The 17488-nt window shown below is 35.1% G+C and overlaps 1 non-coding gene and 1 pseudogene across 1 annotated transcript; both read left to right on the top strand.

Moving 5' to 3' along the window:
* LOC100734808 (vomeronasal type-2 receptor 116-like) overlaps positions 1–12544 on the top strand; it is a 31593-nt pseudogene extending 19049 nt beyond the window's left edge.
* A 377-nt stretch (positions 12545–12921) lies between these two features.
* Positions 12922–13038, top strand: LOC111756322 (U5 spliceosomal RNA). The gene has a single exon (XR_002790814.1). It is a non-coding gene; the product is annotated as a U5 spliceosomal RNA (small nuclear RNA).
* Positions 13039–17488: the final 4450 nt, after the last annotated feature.

The following is a 17488-nucleotide window of genomic DNA, read 5'->3' as shown; positions in this document are numbered from 1 at the left end:
AAAGGAGTTTTACACAACTATATCATTTTTTCTTTATTTCCAGTTATTTCTGGAAGTATAAGATTTGGATTACTGGTTACTGAAGGGAAAGAATTAGATACACTTAGAGTGTATCTAAACTTAGAGTCATGGAATTAACTTAGAATCATGGAAAAAAGAAATAAATACAATCAATATCCTGTCAGTTGCCATGACTAAAGCAGACACTAATGATTTCTGTGGCAAAAAAAACTGAATAAAGACTCTAAATTCGCTTCACCTTGCAATGGACTAGAAAGTAGCGTAACATATTCATAAATCCATAATTTTTTATTATTGTCAGTAACACACACAAAATATTAAAATAATAATGGATTTAGATATCTCATTGCTCAATATTCTAACAGCAAAATGAAAATCAAAAATTCTTATAAACTATTCATAGAAATAAAAGTCTACAATGAACATTAACCAGGAAAACTTTCCAAAATGAAAAAAAAATTATGAAGAAACATTCAGATTTTTATTTTTATTTTTTGGTACTGCAGATGGAACTCATGACCTCATGCTCGCTAGGCAGGCGCTTATGCCATTGAGCTAAATTCCCAGCTGAAACATTAAGATTTTTAAAAATCAGAACTTATGCTCAGCTTCAGGAGGCAGCGGCCAACCCTGCTCTCACCCATACACCCGTTGCAATCTGAGATACTTCCTACTGTCAGTAGACAGGCAGGAGGGGAAAAGCAGGAGCCAGCCCCACACCAGCACAGCCAGTGCCCACCATTGGATAGTCATTGTCAGCACTGGCCAGGAGAACCAAGCATTCATGCTTTGGACATATTGTAGCCAATGTAGGAAGCGCTTGGGACCCCACTACCCACTTGTCCAGAAGAACTCAGGAAAATGTCAAGATGAAGAAGCAAAATGCAGTCTCTGATCTTCAAATCATGAAGAGCAAGTCCAGAAGATGTAAGCACAGAAAATGTGGGGAGTTTTACACCTGAAGTTTCTGACATGATGGCAATTGAATTAAAAGAATCATCTATATCAGGCTAGAAAAGAAATTAGAGCAAAATACTGTCTCATGTAAAAGAAGAAATGAAAAAGATAATAAAAGAATTGCTAAACATCTCTGAAGAAGACATAGATTATAAAAATAGAACAGCATAGGAAAATGAGGGAAATCTTGAGTGAACAGTACAAAATAGGCTTAGAATGCATCAAACAGATCTAAAGAGATGTGCAGGGAATTAAATTTGCATTGAAAGCTGGCAAAATTGCTCAAAAAAACCCTGAAACATTCAGACCTTGAAGACAGGTTAGCAGCTAGCAGTCACAAAATGAAAGATATCAAAACTAACAGGGAACCAGAAAATAACAATTCATTGGCTGCAAGACTATACTAAGAAAAATATTTTAAGAAGAATAAGTATCAGCAAATAAAAAAACCCCAGGGGTCAACACAAATGACATAAAAAGTCTATTTACAGAAGCAATAGCAGAAAATTTCCCAAGCATGGGAAAATGATGTAACAAGTGAGCCATATAGAACTCCAGCTAGCCACAACCAAGGTAAATCTATACACAGACATGTGTTAATCAAGATCCCAGAAATTCAGCAAAAGAACAGAATATTAAAAGCTTTTAGAGAAAGGAAACAGATTACCCATACAGAAAAGCCCCTCAGAATCATGACAGACTTCTCCCGTGAAACCATTAAGTCAAGGTTTTCAAGTCTTGAAATAAAACAACTTCCAACACAGATTGATGTACTTTGCAAAACTATTTTTCAAAATTAATGGAGAAACAAGATACATGACAAGGAACAACCAAAGGAATTCATGACCACCTAACCAACACTACCAATGTACTGAAAGACATCCTAGAGAGAGATAACACTTACCACAATACCAGTAACAGCAGCAGAGCCCCAGCTGGAGCACCAAGCAGGGCAGACAATTGAATGGAGGGGAAAGTAGGCAGCCAACAGTCAGAAAGTAGCATAGCAGAGATGCGGCTGTGCGTGTTGGCTATTACCATTAATATAGATTGTCTCTAGTCACCAACAAAAAGGAACACAGGCAGATTAGATCAGGAGACAGTACTCATCAACATTTTTTATACAAGAAATATATTTAACTTGAAAGAAAATTCATAGACTGAAGTCAAAGGAGAGAAACCAGTGCTCTCTGTGAAAAGGAACCAGAAAAAGTAGGGTAGTTTGCCTATCAATTGCAGAATGGATAAGAAAGATATGGCACTTTTATACAATGGAAAGCTACTCAGCTATAAAGAAAGATAGTCTTGAGTCTCTTTTAGGTAAATGGATAAAACTTGAGATAATGCTTGTGAGTGAAGTGGTTCAGAATAACATGGGTGAACATCATGTGGTCTCTCTAGTATCAAAAACTAAAGAGTTACTGGGATCGAAAATGCACAATAGTTACTGTGAAAGTGAAAGGGGAGGAAATGTCTAAAAAGAGAAGGCAATGACCATTGTTAACCTATTATCGTGTTTTCAAACCTTGTACTGTTTTTTCATTGCTCTGTTTGATTTTATTCTGTTCTGTTTTCTTTGATTTTATTGTATTTTAAAGCACGGGAAGCTATTTCAAAAATAACAAAGTATGTTAATGTAACCATTAATGATTTGTTTTTTCTTGTTTTGAAGCCCTGCATTGTTTTCATTGTTTTGGTTTGACTGATGTTATTCTAATTCGTTTTGTCTGATTTTAGTGTATATTATGGTATAGGCAACTACTTTGAAGATAACAATAAGCACTATGGTAACCATTATTGCTTTCCTACTGTCTTGTTTTTAAATCCTGTATTGCTTTCAGCATTTACCTTTGATTGATTTTATTATGCCTGATGGTATGGGCAGTTATATTGATGATAACAAGAGGCATTATGCTAGCCACTATTAATTTCTTTTTATCTTGTTTTGAAGTCCTGTATCATGTTCATTGTTTTGATCGACTATTCTATTTAATTTTGCTTGGCTTTATTCTCTTCAAAATAACAAGCAATTATAAAATTTAGAAGATTCATAGATGTTTTATAATTGATGATATGAAATGGAAAACTCAATTTTATTCTGAAGGAAACATACTGATTCCCCCAAAAGGCCCACAATTACACAATAAATGTGAAAATTAAGAAATATTTAAATATGAAAGTAGGTGATAAAAATGCAGAAAAAATTCTGAGACAAAAGTACGCCATTGATGTAGAAACAGCTAGAAATTTAAATGTCCATTAGTTTCTAAACTGATGAGAAAATATACCTAGATTAGCAACAGCTATTTAGCTATAATATATGAGAACATGTAGCACTTACCCAAGTAGAAGGGATATATTACGATAATAAAAGCAAGGACATATAGGTACATGAAAAACAAACACTAGAAAATGAGTTAGAAGTGATCTGACAATGACAAGGTATTCATGCTAGAATAAAAGATATGTTTTCGTTACAAAAGCATAAATATTTTTACTTCATTAATGTACAAACTGACGTTCGATGAAAACACTACTTACAAAACTCTACCACTTTTTTCCACTTAAATATAAACTATGACACTTGAAGAAAACATGACAAATTTAATTAACTCTTTTGTGTAAGATACATGGAAACCACATTAAATTTGAAAATTTCAAAGACAATATATTACAAAAATATTATTTGGTAAACAATGAAAATAAATTTTGGTAGTTGTATTAATTAATGAAAAATTAGGTAAGATGCATTATTAAAATAAAAAGAAATGTGAACAATTTATAATTGTATGGATTTTCAGGTCATCACAAAAATACTGTGATTTACAAACTGCAATATATCTAGATAATGTAGAGAAAAAAGAAAATTAAATTTCTAGAGCTTATAATGATGATAAAAAGAAATAGAATTTAAAGGAAGCATGCCAATAAGAAAATATATGGCAGTATTTTGAGGAATATCAACAACATTGTCTGAAAAAAATAATATTTCTGCAATAATAGTACAAAAAAAGTTATATTTTCACGACTTATTTAGGAGACACATATAGATAGCTGAAAAACCACAGCTGAAAAGCACATATTCTGGGCAGTGATGGGGCAGAGTAGAGAACCTGTATAGTATAGTATAGTATAGTATAGTATAGTATAGTATAGTATAGTATAGTATAGCATAGTAGGTATGTCCCTGTGGTCAATGTGGATTAGGTCAAAAAAAAAAAAGAACAAAAGTTCTTCTCCATGAGACAGGGATTATTAACAAGATATGAATATGAACTCACCTGTTCACCAAACCTCGACAGAGAGGACAATCAGAAAGACTATGTTTCAGCCTCATGAAATCAAAGATCAGTGAATGATGAAGCAAAAACGTCATTTTCTGGCAGACTGTTTACAAGATGATAAAAAATGTGAGGTACAGGGACTGTTTAGGAGACACACTGCTACAGATATTAAATTACTTTTCTATTTTTAAGAGATGAAAAGGATGATGTGTGTAAAATTTCTCATCTCTTAGTATCTCGAGTTTTTACTCTTGTTTGTCCTTCATTTCTGTTCCAGTTGTCTTTGCCTGTTCCAGATTTTCCTCCTGAGAAGCTCTGAAGGTGACAGCAGTTTCTCAGGTTTCAGTGGTGGCAGAGCCAACCTTCCGCTGCACCACACTCCCCTTGCAGGAGTCATCATAACCTGCATGTATACACCCTCATTTAGCATTACTGTCCCCCCTATTTGTCACTTCAACTTCATGTAGAAATCATAAATATGAAGTACTTATTGATGTATTACAGTGTGAGGTTATTTTAGTTCTTCACAATAGAAAATATACATAAAGCCCACCCTACACATTTCACGCTTTTCCATTTCCTATACTTTCTTTTATAATTGAAGTCATTTTTTCCATGTATTTGGAAGTTAGCAAAGACCCATTGGAGCCTCTTCTGTAATTTGTTTAGAAAAAATTCCAAGACCTTGTTGGCATCCGATCTTGCAGAAATAGATTACAATTTCAGAGTCTTGTATTGACACAGAATGTTGTCTTAACACAATTTGCAGAGTAAAAATGTACAACAAACTATATGCCTAAAACATGCTTTAGTAGTTTTTTTAAAAAAATTAAGGCTAAGAAATTGAAAGCATTTGATTCATGGTTTATATGCTGAAATCATATCAATCTGTCCTCCTATGATAGATGATGCATGTTCTCTTTGGTCTGATATTATAAGGATGTTCATCTCATCCATGATAAATCTACAGGCACAATCTAATTTAATACTGATAAACTTTCAAAAACACCCCTAAAGCCAGCACATTCAGGTTTGGGTCCTTAGAATATGAAGGAGGGAGAGGCACTGCATCCAACTTATAAGTGATATTGTTCTAGATTGGAATACAATCATGCATTGAATTTTTTTTATCTAAGAACTACTTTGCTTTCTTTTCAGGCTTATGCCCAACAATTACCAGAATGTTCTAGCCTTCATCTTTGCCATTGAAGAGATCAACAAGAATCCTCATCTTTTACCCAATATATCGCTGGGATATGAGTACCATAATTTACTTTACAGTTATTGGAAGTTATTAGATAGTTTCCTCATTTTGCACACAGGACAAAATGGGGCACCTAACTATAGATGTGGGACAGAGACTAAATCAGTAGCACTGCTGACAGGATCACCATGGGCAATTTCTTCTCAAATTGGACAATTTCTGGAACTCTACAAATTTCCACAGGTGAGACAGGATAAAGAAGGAAGGATACAATCAGGTCATATTAGCTGATAGTTCCAGGTTCAGTTTCTAAGGAAGGCTGATGGACAAATTGGGTTTGTGTGTCACACAAATTGCCCAGCCTCAAAGTGCAACACAGAGATTAGTGGTTTACCCACATCTTCTTTATATACATCAGAGAAGCAGGACAGGAAATTGATGACTTCTTGAATGCAGAGTCTGCTCAATTACTTTCTAAAATAAGATTCCTATGAAGTCAGATGATTTAATAGATGAGAATAAGGAGTTTTTCCTTCTACAATTTGTATCTGTATTTCCTTCTGTATTAAAATTGTTACATAACAGATTGTGCTTTACGTCATCTCTCCACATAACGTCCAATTTTCTTTTCTTTTTAGCTTACCTTTGGCACTTATGAGGCCGATTTCAATGAAAATGGCCAGTTTCCTTCTCTCCATCAGGTGGCCCCAAAGGATGCATCTCTGGCCCTTGGTATGGTTTTCTTGATGCTTCATTTCAGCTGGACCTGGGTGGGACTGGTCATCGCAGAAGGCCATAATGGTTTTCAGTTTCTCTCAGATGTGAGAGGAGAGATGGACAGGAATGGAATATGTGTAGCATTTGTAAAAATGATCTCAAACGCTCTTGTATCATACCTCGCAAATACAGAGATGCGCGATTTCCTAACTCGAGAAATATCACCTGTAAATGTTGTAATCATTTATTATGACACTGACAGTCTGAATCATATAAACCATCAGATAGGGCTACAACTGGTGACATGGAGAGTCTGGGTCACAAACTCACAATGGCATACAGACCTGGCTGGGAGAAATTTCATCCTGGACTCATTTCATGGGACTCTCATTTTTTCACACCACCATGAGGAGATTCCTGGTTTTGATAAGTTTATCCAAATGGCTACTCCCTTCAAATACCCAGAAGACACTTTCCTCACTCAATATTGGGTACAAAATTTCCACTGCTCATTATCTGTCTCTGACTGTTCGCTGAAGGACTGTGCACCCAATGCCTCTCTTGCATGGCTGCCTGTAAATCGTTTTGACACAGCCGTGAGCGATGGAAGTTTCAACACGTACAATGCAGTGTATGCTGTGGCCCATGCCCTCCAGGAGATGCTTTTTCAACAAGTTCAAGCACAACCCATGGGAAGTGGGAATAATATGTTCTCTCCTTAGCAGGTAATGTGATACTTATTGTGAGGCAGACCCTGTTATCAAGATCAAAATATAGGGCTTTCCACCATTGCTCAAAACCAATAAACAAAGATCATTTATGGAAAACTCTTAAGTATTCTCTACTAATTTTATTCTAGAGATAAATTTTGACCTAGAAATGAATCATAATCATTTCGTTGGTTCTGAAGGATATTAATGCTTTTTCTACCTCAAGTTTTCAATAAAAATAGCAACTTTTCCGATGCAGTTTTTGAAAAGAAAGTGGGTTAATGTGTGCTTTTTGTGTACCTCAATGTGATTTAAAAAAAACTACAGTGGATATTTTGTTTAAGATTTATATTGCATTCTACAGTCATGTTGGTATTTATAACCTCATTTTGCAGATAGATGTCGCAGAAGCAATCAGAAAACAGTGAGGGAAATCTTTGGCATCCTTGCACAGCATATATTCACATGGGTTTGGTTGACACACCTTCTTTTGAAAGTAACTTTTTAGAAACATTATGATACTTTAATTTACTTCACTTGATGCCAGTGTGAATGTTCCATTATTAAACAAGATATAAAGAATATCCTTTTCAGCTACACACCATTCTGAAGGACCTCCAGTTTAACAGTCCTGTTGGAGAACAAGTCACTTTAGACAAGAAAAGTAAAGTGGATGCGAAGTATGATATTCTCAACTTTTGGAATTTTCCCGAAGGCCTGAGATTCAGGGCAAAGGTCGGAGAGTTTTCCCCACATGCTCCAGTTGGGCAACAGTTGTCTTTGTCTGAGGAGATGATAGAGTGGGCCACAGGAATTACTGAGGTAGGTCACCACTAAACACAATTTGCTTCGTTAACATAAACAAACAAAGCCTTGTGTGTCTTCTGCTGCTAGCTGTATATTGAATGGTTACACATGGAAATATAACAATTCACTTGTTGAATTTAAAGAACTTCTTATTTGTCCTCTTTCTGATGAATGAGAATGAATCATAAATACATAACCACGTTTTGTGAATATTCATAGTTTTGTCAATAAATACACGTGTCATTCAAGTAAATATGTGATTGTATGCATTAACATGAATTAAGTTGTCAGTTTGCTTGTGAAAGATCAAATAAAAGATAAAGAAGTTGCCAACCTGAATCTGATTGTCCTCAGACGCCCCGCTCTGTGTGCAGTGAGAGTTGTGATCCTGGATTTAGGAAAAGCCCTCAGGAAGGAAAGGCTGCCTGCTGTTTTGATTGTACCCCTTGCTCAAAGAATGAGATTGCTAATGATACAGGTATGAGTAACATTTCTGGATCAGTTGTCTGCCTCTCATCAACCCAAGAAATGAGTAAAACCTTGAATGGAAAAATAAAGGTGAATGCTTTCTCCCATTTCTTAGTAATTTCCTTCTGTAATAATATTTCTTGATAATCCATATTCACCTTTCCCTGAACTAGATTTGAGTACTATTTGTCTTTTCCTTTTGCTTCACTGGGATGGACTATACACATGGTCTGTCAGTGGATGTATTTTCAGCCATCTGCATTTTGTTATTTTTAGAAACTTTCCCCATAAGTTGTGCAGGCTGGCTTAAAACCTGTGGTCCTCCTACCACTGCTGCCAGTGTAGTTGGGAAAATAGGCATGTGACACCACACTTGGCTCATTTGTTTTTCTAGGTCCACACTGAGCCTAATGTCACCAGCCATTTATGGTGATGCATGCTTTTTATTCCACTGGCTGGGAATGACTTTGAGGCAGAGTCAGAGGCAGTATTGTGGCAGATTCAGTGAGTAGCTGGATAAGGATACATCAAATTGTTTTGGAGGCCTGCTTTTCCCTTGGAAAATACTTGGGAGCATAGTTCCCTGAATATGTGTCAATAATTCAGAAAGACTTTCAGCATTGATTCAGAAATTGGAAAGAATGGTGAGTTCAGAGCCTTGGAAACAAGGGAAAGAGTTTTGAAAGAAATTAGTGACCATGTGTCTTTTCCTGTAAAGAGATTTAAAAATTTTTAATATGAGGGGCTGGGGATTTAGCTCAGTGGCATAAGCGCCTGCCTTGCAAGCAGGCAGTCGTGAGTTCAATCCCTGGTACTGATAAAAAGGAAAAAGACAAAAAATTTTTAATATGAGCCAAACCTTTCAGTCACCAGCTGCATAGTGACATGAATAATTAGTGCACTCAGTTATAAGGGTCATATTCACAGAGTATAGGATATAATAAATGATCATACCTATATTTTTGATCAATGTATAATAAATTTTTTCATGGACCCCATAGCATCTATATTATATCAGACAGGCAAGGAATATGACAATTTCTTGACCTGGTTAAAGAAGTACATATCATGGAAGGTGAAGTACATAAAAAGGCTCAATATTATTGAAGAACAAAGTACACGGGAAAGCATTTTGTGCAAGGTGAAGAAATGGCACACAAAAGTAATATTCAAGATTTTTGAATAACATATAAGTATCACTTTGGAAATGACTGAATTTATGATAAAAAATGTTGACATGGTAAAAATTACCTCTCTGTTGTACATTATTTATTTTTCTGACTTGTGTGTTTTAGTTTTCTAATGTGCTTTGCATAACTTTGAATTAGTTTTGAAATATAATAAACAGGATGATATTGTATACAAGAGAGTTACTTTGGGTGTGTACAATCAAATGGGATGTGTGGCAATTTGATATTTGCATTTCATACTAATTTATAGAGAAAAATGCACCCAAAATCAGTTGCTTCTGTTTTAAGAAATACATTCTTCAATGACATGTGCTTAATTAGAAAATAACTTTTTTAGTGTCTATTGAGAATATTACTTATGAAACCTTTGGGTTGAAATTGAAACTAACTTTATAGTCATATATGGACTTCATATATACTTAAATAAACAAAGGCTGAGTTCTGCATTTGAAGATTTTCATCAGAGACTAGCAAGAATTGGCAAATTCAATAATAAACTATTGAAAAGAATATAAGAAGAAAATTTATGAAAGTGGATATATAGAGAAAACAAATAACAAAACTAATGTCAATTCCCTTTAAAAGCTGACAACCTTCAACAACTTTGATCAGGAATAAAGGGAAAACCTGCAAAATACAAGTCATAATTGTTGAGATATTAGTTTTTGTGCGGAGAAGCACGCAGTATATCATATACAAGATGCATGCATAGTTGGACTTAGATCTATGAATATATAATTGGAATTGACAGGTTTAAAACAAAAAAGTAAACTATCCAAAAAATTAGAAACATTCAACAGTATCACATGAATTAACATATAAGATCATAATTTCATGCTTTCCCAAATCTTAATAGTGTTTAATGCCTCACTGGAGAAACATAAGCATTTAACACCATACTAACACTGATTACTCAAACATCTTTACAAAAATGTAAAAGTGGAGAACAAGTTATTTTATGTGAAGAGCTAAAGTCTGTCACCAATTGTCACAAAGTTATAGTAGAATCATGAATTCTACATTCAACTTTGAAGGCTACCCAAGATTGTGATGGGGAGCTATCTAATAACCAGATTATCTATGCTGAACATAATTCAGGGCAATAATTTTCTTAGACAATAGAACTAAAATGAATAAGGATAGAATATAGTGAAGACCTATTGATAAGTTAGAAAGGAAGAATGACAGTAACTCCTACTAGACTTAAAGTTGGAGAAAACTGTCTTAGGTCCATAAATAATATTCCCTAAATACAAAGCAGGCATTATATTTTATGATTCAACATGGCAAACAAGAACAAGAAAAATTTCTCCGTATCAGTAATTTTACTGGCAATTCACTGGAAAACATAGCTAGTAGAATATCTTGAAACAAAGAAATAAAAGTAAAAACTCACAAAGAATTTAGTACAAATAGAATTATTTTCCAGCATTAGTTGTGTGTACAGATAAAATTTCAATGAATTAATGAATTTATAAAGTTGTAACTAAATAAAAGTTTTTATGTTAAAATTCTGCTAGAATTCACTCATGTAACATTCCAAGAAGAAAGTTATAAGATAATGTTTATTACTTTTTAAAGTATGAAATACTTATAAGTTCCTTAAGTGTTTGGGAATATATGAGTAATAAAGGGAGCTATTAACAAAAGCAAATTTGAAATAGCTTGTTGGACAAAATGTGTTCCTGGATAGATGATTCAATGAAGAAGAATCACTATTTATTAAATAAATTTACTGATTCAAAGAAGATTCAGTCAAAATTCAATTAAATGCCTCCTTGACAATTGCAAGATCATGAGTATAATCCCTGGTACTAAAATAAAAATTCAATTAGACTTTTGGTGAAAATTACAACCTTATATAGGGTGATGATTCATTCATTTCTTGATAAGTACTGCTGCTATTATCTGAGTCTTTGGACTCACCCAGTTGTGACGATTCATCAATAATTGCTTATTGGTTGAATGAGAAAACAGAACAGCACTTACAAAGGTTTATTTCACAGAAAGCACTCCAATCTGTGAAAGGGAAGAACTGCATTTAGAAATACATCAGATTAATAAAGACAATAAAGCATCATCTATGACATCATAAACAACATAGTCTATATCAAGAAGGAAACATTTTTATTCAACATTTTAATGTATCTTTGAAGGACAGAGAAAGATTTGTCTTAACCAACCATGAGCATTTTGGGGTAAGAGGTGTGAATAGGAAGGAAAAACTGAAATTGCAGTGATGATAATTTTAATTTCTTGCTAGACATGGAACAATGCACGCCATGTCCAGATCATCAGTATGCCAACACTGAGAGAAAGCATTGCCTCCAAAAGTCTGAGACTTTTCTGGACTATGCAGATTCCTTGGGGAAGACTCTGGCTGGCTCTGCCCTGAGTCTCACTGTCTTCACAGCTGCTGTCCTTGGGCTCTTTGTGAAACACCGAGACACTCCCATAGTCAAAGCCAACAACCGGGCTCTCAGCTACACCCTGCTCTTCTCCCTCACCTTCTGCTTCCTCTGCACCCTGCTCTTCATTGGCCGTCCCAGCACAGCCAGCTGCATCCTCCAGTGGACCACATTTGCAGTTGTCTTCACTGTGGTTGTTTCCACTGTGTTGGCCAAAACCATTACTGTGGTGCTAGCCTTTAAGGTCACAGCTCCAGGCAGAAGGATGAGGCAGCTGCTGGTATCAGGGGCACCAAACTGCATCATCCCCATCTGCACCCTGGTCCAACTCACTCTCTGTGGCATCTGGATGGGGACGAATCCACCTTACGTTGACAGAGATCCACACTCTGAACATGGCCACATCATCATCATGTGCAACAAGGGCTCCCTCACTGCCTTCTACTGTGTCCTGGGATACCTGGGCTCCCTGGCCCTGCTCAGCTTCACTGTGGCTTTCCTGGCCAGGAACCTGCCTGACACCTTCAATGAGGCCAAGTTCCTGACATTCAGCATGCTGGTGTTCTGCAGTGTGTGGGTCACCTTCCTCCCCGTGTACCACAGCAGCAAGGGGAAGGTGATGGTGGCCATGGAGGTCTTCTCCATCTTGGCCTCCAGTGCAGGGCTACTGGGCTGCATCTTTGTACCTAAGTGCTACATTATTTTGTTAAGGCCAGAAAGAAATTTTTCACATAGATTTGGAGATAAAACACATTCTCATAGAAAAGAACCTTCTTAAATTAAAATTATTTTTTCTAAATGCATAAATATTGTGATACAACTCTCAATGATTTTCTAAGCCAGAATTTAGGTTAGACTACTGAATTTATTTGAGTAATGAAGGAACAATTACTTCTTTTTTTCTTTTTTTAATTTATTTGAGGAGAAAAAAGAAAAAAAACAGAAAAAGGGTACAAGTTATACAGAATTTCAGAAAAAATAAACAGTAGGAAATCACTACTTGATAGATTACATATTGTGATCTTAGAAATAGTTGTTCAAGTTACAAAATTAAAGCATATAAAGTGGACATTCAAACAGTAAGACTGCAAACAGTTCTGTTCAATGATCCAATAAAACTCAGTAATATGGTTGCCTATCTTATACACTTAAATATACATGCAGTTTGTCTTCAAATAGTATAAATCTTTTGCCTTTTTACTAAAGATTTCCATGGAGCAGAACAATTACTTCTTGACATTAGACCTTTACAGTTTTTAAACACTTGTAGTATTTTCTTTTTCTATGAATTTTATTGTATTTTTTGTTTGTTTACTTCTACTACAACCAGATTTTGTTATGTGATTCAGCTTACTTTGCCTTATCCTTGATTGTCATGCTTTTATTGATTTTAATACACTAACTTTTACGGATAGATCATGTCTTAGTTACTTTTTACTTGTCGCTGAGACAAAATACCTGAAGCCCAAAGTTGGGAAAGCAAAGGTTTATTTCGTACAGTTTTTGGAGGTTTCAGTCCACACTCATTTGGCTCCAAGAACAGGGGGCATGGCCTAGGAGCCATATACACAGAAGAAAATAAATGCCATACACCTGAAACACCTGAAATAATAGCAACTGAAAGAAAGAAGCAACTACAGGAAGCTTTAAAGGAATTCAAATTAGAAATAACCTTCCAGGTAAAAGAGAAATGATAAAATTAATGAAAGAAATGCTGAACACATCTAAAGAAGACACAGTTAAAAAATTAGGGGAACAAAACAAAATGATAGACTATCTGGATGAACAATATAAGAAACAAACAAAATAAATGAAGCAGATTCAAAGAGATATACAGGAAATCAAAAATTCCATCGAAAGTTGTCAAAACTGCCTCAACAGTGAAGATAGATTTCAGACCTTGAAGACAAGACTGCAGCTAGTGAATAGTAAAGGAAGGATCTTTTAAAAATAACAATGAATCAGGAACTAACAATTCAACACCTGCAGGATGATGCAAAGAAAATAAAATAAGACTGATAGGGATAAATGAAAAATAAGAAGACAACACAAATGATATCAAAAGTCTATTTACAGAAGTAATAACTGAAAATTTCCCAAACATGAGAATAGAAACTGACATACAGATTAGTGAAGCATATAGAATTCCAAATAGCCATAACAAAAATAAAACTACACCCATATAATAATCACCATCACTGAGATCCAAGATAAAAAAAGAATAATAAAGCAGTTAGAGAGAAAAGACAGATAAAGAGTTGAAACTACCCTATGCATTTTATTGGATCATGGCACCATGAAACTAGCAATTAATGATAAAGGAAACTACAGAAACCCCATAAACACATGGAAATTGAATAATACATGATCCGGCCTGCGGACCAATCTATGGGTCTCAACCTGGAGAGGGGATCGGGGATGGGGGCAGGACAAGAGAAAAGAGAGATGGAGACAGGATGAGATTCCAATCGAGTCTCGTTTATTTTTAAAATGGCTACAACTTATATAGGGTGGGGGCGGGCCATAGGCAGGAAGAAGGCTTAATCTGATAGGTCATCGTCACATTCGGTTATATGATGTAAGCAGGAGAGGATTATGGGTAATGTAGGCAGGCTGAAACAGGAAGTTTGCTTGTCATGTGCATTGCAGGCAAGGGGAGGATCATGGGAAATGTAGGCTGACACACAAAATGCCCTCAGGCAGGAGGGGCAGGACAGCAGCAGCTATTCAAAAACGCTCCCTACAAATACACTCTTGTGCAATCAATGGGTCACAGAGGAAATTAAACAAGAAATTAAAAATTACTAGAAGCAAACAAAAATTCAAATGAAGTTTACCAGAATCTGTGGGATGCAATGAAAGTGGTCCTCAGAGGAAAATTTATTGCACTGAGATCCCATATCAGGAAAACAGAATGAACACAAATAAACAACTCGATACTACACATCAAACATCTAGGATAAGAAAATCAAGTAAAGTCAAAAGCCAAATGAAGGGAGGAAATTATAAAAATCAGAGCAGAAATTAATGCAACAGAGACTAAGAAAGCAATTCAAAGAATCAATGAATCAAAGAGTTGGTTCTTTGATAGAATAAATAAAATTGATAAGCCCCTAGACAACCTTATTAAAAAACAAAAGAAAAGAACCATATTAATCCAATAAGGAATGTAAAAGGTGAAATCACTATAGACTTTGTGGAAATATAGGAGTTCATCAACACCTATTTCAAAAACTTATACTCTCATAGGTTCGATAACAGAGAAGAAATGGACAGATTCCTAGAAACATATGAACTACCCAAGCTGGGTCAAGAAGATATAAAACTGCTGAATAACCCAATTTCTATTAATGAAATTGAAAATATATTTAAGTACTTATTTATAAAGAAGAGCCCAGGCCCAGATGAATTCACTGCAGAAAAATAAAGAAGATTTAATACCAACACTCTTCACACCCTTCAATGATATTGAAAGGGAAGCAGTTCTTCCTAAGTCATTCCTGGAAGCAAATATTACACTCGTATCAAAACCTGAAAAAGACCCTACTAAAAAAGACAACTACAGGCCCATCTCCCTAATGAACATAGAGGCAAAGAACTCAATAAAATATTGTCAAACAGGATGCAGCCAATCATCAAGAAGATTATACACCACGATCAAGTGAGAGTCATGTGAGGCATGCAGGGATGGTTCAACATAAATACATCAAGAAATGTAGCCCACCACAACAATACAGCCAAAAGTAAGAATCACATATCATTTCTATGGATGCAGAAAAAGCTTTTGATAAGGTCCAACACTAATTCATGACAAGAACCTCACAGAAAATTGGAATAGATTGTCTTCACCTCAATATGATAAAGGCCGTCTATGACTAACCAACCGCCAGCATCATATTAAATAGCCAAAAGCTAAAGGCCTTTATCTTAAATCAGGCACAAGAAAGGTATGTCCCTTATCACCACTCTTAGTAACTTAATACTTGAAATACTAACCAGATAAATTAGACAAGAGAAAGAAGTAAAAGGAATAAATAGAGGAAAAGAGGAAGTTAAATTATCATTATTTTCAGACACTATATTCTACATAGAAGAGCCCCAAAACACCATTGAAAGACTCCTAGAAATAAGTAAATTCAACTATGTAGCTGGATACAAAGTCCATACTCAAAAATCAATAGCATTCCTATACACTACCAACAAAATCACTGAGAGAGAAATAAGAGAAACTACAGCCTTTGCATTAGCGTCCAAAAAGTAAAATACTTAGGAATTAATCTCATGAAAGGAGTAAAAGATATATTCATGGAAGATTATAATATTTCAAAAAAAGAAACCAAAAAATGTCTCAGAAAATGGAAAGACATGCCTTGTTCATGGATAGGAAGAATAAATACTGTGAAAATGGCCATTCTCCCAAAACTGTTTTACAGATTCAATGCAATTCCAATTAAATCCACTAGCATAATCACAGATCTAGAGAAATCACTCCTAAAATCCATTTGGAATCAGAAGAGACCTAGAATAGCAAAGGCAATTCTAAGAAGCAAAGGCAAGACAGGAGACATCACAATACCTGACCTGAAGTTACACTACAAAACTCCTGTAAAAAAATCAACATAGTACTGAAATAAAAACAGATCTAAAGATCAATGGAATAGATTAGAAGATACAACCACAACTCAACCACCTTGTCTTTGATAAGGGGCCAAACATGTTCACTGGCAGAATGACAGTGTTTTTAATAAATAGTGCTAGAAAAAAACTGGCTCTACATATGGTGAAAATTAAAATGAGATGCATGTCTATCATCATGTACTAAACTAAAATCTAAACGGATCAAAGATCTAAATATTAAATCAGAAACACTAAATCTGTTGGAAGAAAAATTGGTTAAAAATCTTGCATACATAGGGGTAGGTAGAGAATTCATGAACAGGAATCAAAATGCACGAGAAATATTTCCCAAAATCAATAACTTGGATAACATCGTATTAAAAAGTTTCTGCATGTCAAAACAAATCTCCAGCATAATGAAAAAAAAAACCCACAAACTGGGTAAAAATCTATGGGCACTGTCCCTCAGACAAAGGACTTCTGTTTAAAAAAATATAAAGAGTTGAAAAGAAAAAAAAAGAGTTAAAAAGAAATCAGACCCCCGAAATTCAAAGACCCAATCTAAAAATGGGCATCTGACATGAATACACAGCTATCAGATGAAGAAATACAAATGGCAAATAAATATGTGAAAAAATGTTCACCATCATTAGTCATTAGAGAAATGCAAATTAAAACCACACTGAGATTTCATCTCACCCTGAAAGAATGACCAGTATCAAGAAAACTACAAACAACAAATGCTGCTGAGGTTGTGGGGGAAAAGGAACTCTCCTGCACTGTTAAGTGAGAATGTAGGCTGTTGCAACCACTGTGGAAGTCAGTCTAGAGATTCCTCAAAAAGCTGGGATTGGAAGTCCCATTAGATCCAACTATTCCACTTCTAGGCATATTCCCAGAAAAACTGAAAACATTATATCACAGTGATATATGTGCACCCATGTTTATAGCAGCACAATTTGTAAGAACCAGATCTTGGAAACAACCTAAGTGTCTATCAACTGAGGAATGGATAAAAAGTTGTGGTATTTTTATACAGTGGAGTACTACTCAGCTATAAAGAATGATCACATTGAGATATTTATAAATAAATGGACGCAGCTCG

The sequence above is a fragment of the Cavia porcellus genome, unplaced genomic scaffold, assembly GCF_034190915.1.
Source record: "Cavia porcellus strain 051 isolate PalLab524CR breed Dunkin Hartley unplaced genomic scaffold, mCavPor4.1 scaffold_17, whole genome shotgun sequence".
NCBI classification, from domain to species: domain Eukaryota; kingdom Metazoa; phylum Chordata; class Mammalia; order Rodentia; family Caviidae; genus Cavia; species Cavia porcellus.
Note: the sequence above shows the minus strand (reverse complement) of the source record. Positions and strands in the feature narration are given on the sequence as shown.